The sequence below is a fragment of the Rutidosis leptorrhynchoides genome, chromosome 3, assembly GCF_046630445.1.
Source record: "Rutidosis leptorrhynchoides isolate AG116_Rl617_1_P2 chromosome 3, CSIRO_AGI_Rlap_v1, whole genome shotgun sequence".
Lineage (NCBI taxonomy): Eukaryota > Viridiplantae > Streptophyta > Magnoliopsida > Asterales > Asteraceae > Rutidosis > Rutidosis leptorrhynchoides.
The window spans coordinates 283,735,379-283,743,677 of record NC_092335.1 but is presented as its reverse complement, the minus strand read 5'-3'; positions in this window follow the sequence as shown (position 1 = coordinate 283,743,677).

Below are 8,299 nucleotides of genomic sequence, written 5' to 3'. Positions count from 1 at the left end.
TTTTCCGACTATAAACCTATACTTTTTCTATTTAGATTCATAAAATAGAGTTCAATATGAAACCATAGCAATTTGATTCACTCAAAACGGATTTAAAATGAAGAAGTTATGGGTAAAACAAGATTGGATAATTTTTCTCATTTTAGCTACGTGAAAATTGGTAACAAATCTATTCCAACCATAACTTAATCAACTTGTATTGTATATTATGTAATCTTGAGATACCATAGACACGTATACAATGTTTCGACCTATCATGTCGACACATCTATATATATTTCGGAACAACCATAGACACTCTATATGTGAATGTTGGAGTTAGCTATACAGGGTTGAGGTTGATTCCAAAATATATATAGTTTGAGTTGTGATCAATACTGAGATACGTATACACTGGGTCGTGGATTGATTCAAGATAATATTTATCGATTTATTTCTGTACATCTAACTGTGGACAACTAGTTGTAGGTTACTAATGAGGACAGCTGACTTAATAAACTTAAAACATCAAAATATATTAAAAGTGTTGTAAATATATTTTGAACATACTTTGATATATATGTATATATTGTTATAGGTTCGTGAATCAACCAGTGGCAAAGTCTTATGTGACAACCCGGAAATTTCCAACCAAATTTAAACTTTAATCTTTATATGTTTCCGACACGATAAACAATATTTGTTAAGTTAAATTTCAAGAATTTTAAACTATGTTCATACATTCATTCAACCTCGACCAAGTTCCAATGATTCACGAACCATTAAACGAATATGATTATATATGTATATGTGTATATATATTATAACTTAAAACGTAAACAAAATATTAGATTAAATACTTTATATGATTGTATCTGTTTCAAAATGTTTATCAATGGAATTAGAAGATAAGATCAAATGATTGAATTATCAGATATATTGAATTATGATTACAAGTCTCTGTTGAAAGGCCCACGTTGATTTGAGAAATCTTTCTATTTTAACAATATTCGGAAAATGGTAAAGTGATTTATAAATAAGAACAAATTGTCAATCATTGAGAACTAGACAAAGGATAGTGGAAGATTGAATCTCATAAAGACTCGATTGATCTATTTAGTTTCAAACGTACAAAAACGTTTTCAGTTTAAAAAGAACTTTATTATTAAAACGTATATAACTTTTATAAATATCTAGAACCACTTTTGACAACTCATTACTTAACTAGTATGATAAAGATAAAGATATTTATATTTTATTTTATTAAATATATATAACGATTTAAATTAATATTATATATATTTATACGCGTATTATACGTACATAGTTTTATACTTTTACTATACTTAAACTTTACCTTTACTTTATTTTTACTTTACTTTAACTTTAATAATTTACTTTAATAATTCATACTTTAATAATTCACTTTAATAATTCATACTTTAATAATTCACTTTAATAATTCATACTTTAATAATTCACTTTAATAATTCATACTTTAATAATTCACTTTAATAATTCAAAAATCTATTATAAATAAAATTCAATAGGTTTCATTATTTCATAGAAACTTGAAAATATTTTTCTCTAAACTCTCTCAATCGATTTACATATATATATTTACTCCGTATTATTTCAAGATATTATTAGTATACATAAAATATTACATCAGAGTGCTGTCCGAGTGATTTCGAAATTGTTTTTCGAGTGGGATTGGATTAAGGAAATTATGGGTTATAGCTATGGAGGTGATTGGTATGGTTCATGGGTATGCTCGTGAGGTCAATATTGTAGTGACCCGAACTTTTCCATGTTTATATAAATTAATTGAGATTGATGTTTACATGATTAAATGTTTCCAACATGTTAAGCAATCAAACTTGTTAAGACTTGATTAATTGAAATAGGTTTCATATAGACAATTGACCACCCAAGTTGACCGGTGATTCACGAACGTTAAAACTTGTAAAAAAAACTATATGATGACATATATATGGTTATATATATAGTTAACATGATATTATGATAAGTAAACATATCATTAATTATATTAACAATGAACTACATATGTAAAAACAAGACTACTAACTTAATGATTTTGAAACGAGACATATATGTAACGTTTATCGTTGTAACGACATTTAATGTATATATATCATATTAAGAGATATTCGTACATCATAATATCATGATAATATAATAATTTAAAATCTCTTTTGATATTATAAACATTGGGTTAACAACATTTAACAAGATCGTTAACCTAAAGGTTTCAAAACAACACTTACATGTAACGACTAACGATGACTTAACGACTCAGTTAAAATGTATATACATGTAGTGTTTTAATATGTATTTATACACTTTTGAAAGACTTCAATACACTTATCAAAATACTTCTACTTAACAAAAATGCTTACAATTACATTCTCGTTCAGTTTCATCAACAATTCTACTCGTATGCACCCGTATTCGTACTCGTACAATACACAGCTTTTAGATGTATGTACTATTGGTATATACACTCCAATGATCAGCTCTTAGCAGCCCATGTGAGTCACCTAACACATGTGGGAACCATCATTTGGCAACTAGCATGAAATATCTCATAAGATTACAAAAATATGAGTAATCATTCATGACTTATTTACATGAAAACAAAATTACATATCCTTTATATCTAATCCATACACCAACGACCAAAAACACCTACAAACACTTTCATTCTTCAATTTTCTTCATCTAATTGAACTCTCTCAATTTCTATCTTCAAGTTCTAAGTGTTCTTCATAAATTCCAAAAGTTCTAGTTTCATAAAATCAAGAATACTTTCAAGTTTGCTAGCTCACTTCCAATCTTGTAAGGTGATCATCCAACCTCAAGAAATCTTTGTTTCTTACAGTAGGTTATCATTCTAATACAAGGTAATAATCATATTCAAACTTTGGTTCAATTTCTATAACTATAACAATCTTATTTCAAGTGATGATCTTACTTGAACTTGTTTTCGTGTCATGATTTTGCTTCAAGAACTTTGAGCCATCCAAGGATCCATTGAAGCTAGATCCATTTTTCTCTTTTCCAGTAGGTTCATCCAAGGAACTTAAGGTAGTAATGATGTTCATAACATCATTCGATTCATACATTTAAAGCTATCTTATTCGAAGGTTTAAACTTGTAATCACTAGAACATAGTTTAGTTAATTCTAAACTTGTTCGCAAACAAAAGTTAATCCTTCTAACTTGACTTTTAAAATCAACTAAACACATGTTCTATATCTATATGATATGCTAACTTAATGATTTAAAACCTGGAAACACGAAAAACACCGTAAAACCGGATTTACGCCGTCGTAGTAACACCGCGGGCTGTTTTGGGTTAGTTAATTAAAAACTATGATAAACTTTGATTTAAAAGTTGTTATTCTGAGAAAATGATTTTTATTATGAACATGAAACTATATCCAAAAATTATGGTTAAACTCAAAGTGGAAGTATGTTTTCTAAATTGGTCATCTAGACGTCGTTCTTTCGACTGAAATGACTACCTTTACAAAAATGACTTGTAACTTATTTTTCCGACTAGAAACCTATATTTTTTTTGTTTAGATTCATAAAATAGAGTTCAATATGAAACCATAGCAATTTGATTCACTCAAAACGGATTTAAAATGAAGAAGTTATGGGTAAAACAAGATTGGATAATTTTTCTCATTTTAGCTACGTGAAAATTGGTAACAAATCTATTCCAACCATAACTTAATCAACTTGTATTATATATTATGTAATCTTGAGATACCATAGACACGTATACAATGTTTCGACCTATCATGTCGACACATCTATATATATTTCGGAACAACCATAGACACTCTATATGTGAATGTTGGAGTTAGCTATACAGGGTTGAGGTTGATTCCAAAATATGTATAGTTTGAGTTGTGATCAATACTGAGATACGTATACACTGGGTCGTGGATTGATTCAAGATAATATTTATCGATTTATTTCTGTACATCTAACTGTGGACAACTAGTTGTAGGTTACTAACGAGGACAGCTGACTTAATAAACTTAAAACATCAAAATATATTAAAAGTGTTGTAAATATATTTTGAACATACTTTGATATATATGTATATATTGTTATAGGTTCGTGAATCAACCAGTGGCCAAGTCTTACTTCCCGACGAAGTAAAAATCTGTGAAAGTGAGTTATAGTCCCACTTTTAAAATCTAATATTTTTGGGATGAGAATACATGCAGGTTTTATAAATGATTTACAAAATAGACACAAGTACATGAAACTACATTCTATGGTTGAATTATCGAAATCGAATATGCCCCTTTTTATTAAGTCTGGTAATCTAAGAATTAGGGAACAGACACCCTAATTGACGCGAATCCTAAAGATAGATCTATTGGGCCTAACAAACCCCATCCAAAGTACCGGATGCTTTAGTACTTCGAAATTTATATCATATCCGAAGGGTGTCCCGGAATGATGGGGATATTCTTATATATGCATCTTGTTATTGTCGGTTACCAGGTGTTCACCATATGAATGATTTTTATCTCTATGTATGGGATGTGTATTGAAATATGAAATCTTGTGGTCTATTGTTACGATTTGATATATATAGGTTAAACCTATAACTCACCAACATTTTTGTTGACGTTTAAAGCATGTTTATTCTCAGGTGAATATTAAGAGCTTCCGCTGTTGCATACTAAAATAAGGACAAGATTTGGAGTCCATGTTTGTATGATATTGTGTAAAAACTGCATTCAAGAAACTGATTTCGATGTAACATATTTGTATTGTAAACCATTATGTAATGGTCGTGTGTAAACAGGATATTTTAGATTATCATTATTTGATAATCTACGTAAAGCTTTTTAAACCTTTATTTATGAAATAAAGGTTATGGTTTGTTTTAAAAATGAATGCAGTCTTTGAAAAACGTCTCATATAGAGGTCAAAACCTCGCAACGAAATCAATTAATATGGAACGTTTTTAATCAATAAGAACGGGACATTTCAGTTGGTATCCGTGCGTTGGTCTTAGAGAACCAGAAAATTTGCATTAGTGTGTCTTATCGAGTTTGTTAGGATGCATTAGTGAGTCTGGACTTCGACCGTGTTTTCTTTAAAAATGATTGCTTAACATTTTTGTTGGAAACTATATATTTTTAACATATGAATATTATGTGATATATTAATCTCTTAACGTGTTTGATATTATGTGATAGATGTCTACCTCTAGAACAAGTCCCATTGACTCACCTAATAATAATGAAGAGTCAAATGTAAATTGGAATGATTTGTGGACTGATTCACAAGTTCCCGAAGAGGAACCAGAAGAAGAGTCGGAACCGGAAGAAGAATCGGAACCGGAAGAAGAATCGGAACCGGATGAAGAAATAGAACCGGTGGGGGAAATAATAAAACGGTTAAGTAAAAGAAAATCCTTAACCAACCGACCAAAGTTAATTATGGTCAATGGTGTTTCCGCCAAGGAAGCAAAATATTGGGAGGATTACCAATTCTCCGATGAATCGGATTCCGACGAGAATTCCGATGATGTTATAGAAATTACCCCAACTGAATTTAAAAAGGCAAAAGAAAATAATAAGGGAAAGGGCATAAAAATAGAGAAATCTAATTCCAACCCCGATGAACTTTATATGTATCGTCAACCCCCGAAGTCCTTAAGTTGTAACAATGACCCGGGAACCTCTAAACCACCAGGTTTTTCTAAACCAATGTGGACAACGACGGCTCGTATTAGGGGAACATCATATATCCCTAGAAACTTGGCAAAATGAACCAAAACCAAAGAAGAAGAAACGAGCGAGTCGGAATAAGATAGTTGTATTCGTGTGGTGTAATATATGGAATATAGTGTTCTTATGCTTTATGATATATGTAAAAAATGCTTGTATTAATAAGTATTTTTTTTATGAATCTAACTCTTGTCTATTTTACAGTTTAAAAACACAAAATGGATAGACAACCCAATATTTTAAGAGACCTACCCGGAGACATGATTGATGAAATCTTGTCTAGAGTCGGCCAGAATTCTTCGGCACAACTATTTAAGGCGAGATCAGTTTGTAAGACATTCGAAGAACGTTCCAAGAATGTCTTGGTTTATAAGAGACTTTCGTTTGAAAGATGGGGGATATCACATTGGGAAACCCATAAGTTACGATGTGTTTACTTTGACGCATATATTGCGGGGAACCCAAATGCTATTTTACGCAACGGGTTAAGAAATTATTTTGACTCAATATATCTGAATATTGGACTTCGTGATTTAGAAAAAGCGGCTAACATGCAACATAAAGAAGCATGTTATGCTTACGGATTAGTAATGTTCGCTTCTCACCAAAGTGAGAACAAGAACATCGGGCTACAACTATTAAACAAAACGTTTCCACAAGTGACGGAGTCGGTAATTGGGGTAAGAAATGAGGTTTTTAGATTATTACGGGACTGTTGGACATTACGTAACCCTCGTCCCTTTGATGACGTTACAACACGCTGTCTTATCAACGGCCATAACGGTTATGTTGCACAAGACCAAGGATGGGAAGTAGTCCTAGTAAAACCAGAATGCATGACTTGTTTCTGGACGTATGAATTACGTGTCTTTATTGCCTTTGCTGAACGACTTGTGTACTAGCTAGAATTGTCTTCACAACTATCTTGTATCAAAGTTATTGTGTGCTATATTTCATGCTTTATGTAAAATAAGCGGTATTGTAAGTTTGTAAAATATTGTATAAAAGTTTGAACGCGAAATATTATTATAATCAGTTTTTCATATAGAATTGTAGTAGTTGAATTGTATATTAGCTACTAAGTATGAACTTAACGGGTAGGTACTACCCGAATTTAAACTTATAAAACGCTAATATGAAGAAAAAGCTTTTATAAATGAGTTCATATTATGCTACGAAATACTATTAACTACTCTTAATATTCTGTATGATTAACTTGTTCCATTTAACTATTTTGAAGGAAATGGCACCGACTACTCGACACACCGTGAATATGAATGAAGAGGAATTCCGTACTTTTCTAGCTTCAAACATAGCCGCAGTACAGGCTGCGCTACATACCAACAATAACCTTGGATCTAGCAGTACAGGAAATCGTGTAGGATGCACCTACAAAGAATTCACTGCCTGCAAACCTTTGGAATTTGATGGAACCGAAGGACCGATCGGATTGAAACGGTGGACCGAGAAGGTCGAATCGGTGTTTGCCATAAGTAAGTGTACTGAAGAGGACAAAGTAAAGTACGCTACGCATACCTTCACAGGTTCTGCGTTAACATGGTGGAATACCTATCTAGAGCAAGTGGGACAAGACGATGCGTACGCACTACCGTGGTCAGCATTCAAGCACTTGATGAACGAGAAGTACCGTCCCAGAACCGAGGTCAATAAGCTCAAGACAGAACTTAGAGGGTTACGAACCCAAGGATTTGATATTACCACGTACGAAAGACGATTCACAGAATTGTGCCTATTGTGTCCGGGAGCATTCGAAGATGAGGAAGAGAAGATCGACGCGTTTGTGAAAGGATTACCGGAAAGAATCCAAGAAGATATAAGTTCACACGAGCCCGCCTCCATACAACAGGCATGTAGAATGGCTCACAAACTAGTGAACCAGATTGAAGAAAGAATTAAAGAACAGACTGCTGAAGAGGCCAATGTGAAGCAAGTCAAAAGAAAGTGGGAGGAAAACGGTGATAAGAATCACCAATACAACAACAACAGCAATTACAACAATAATCGCAACAATTATCCCAACAATCGCAACGAAATCAATTAATATGGAACGTTTTTAATCAATAAGAACGGGACATTTCAGTTGGTATCAGAGCAACATCAATCGCAACTACAACAATCATCCCAACAACAATAATAACCGCAACAACAACAACAATCAGAAGCAACTATGCCAAAGGTGTGAAAAGAATCACTCGGGGTTCTGCACCAAATTTTGCAACAAGTGTAAAAGAAATGGTCATAGCGCGGCGAAGTGTGAGGTCTACGGACCAGGGGTTAATAGAACGAAAGGAACAAATGGTGTCGGAACGAGTAATGGCGGAGCAAGTAGTGTCGGAGCAAGTTATGCCAATGTAGTTTGTTATAAATGTGGAAAACCAGGCCACATTATTAGAAATTGCCCGAACCAGGAGAACACGAATGGACAAGGCCGTGGAAGAGTTTTCAATATTAATACGGTAGAGGCACAGGAAGACCCGGAGCTTGTTACGGGTACGTTTCTTATTGACAATAAA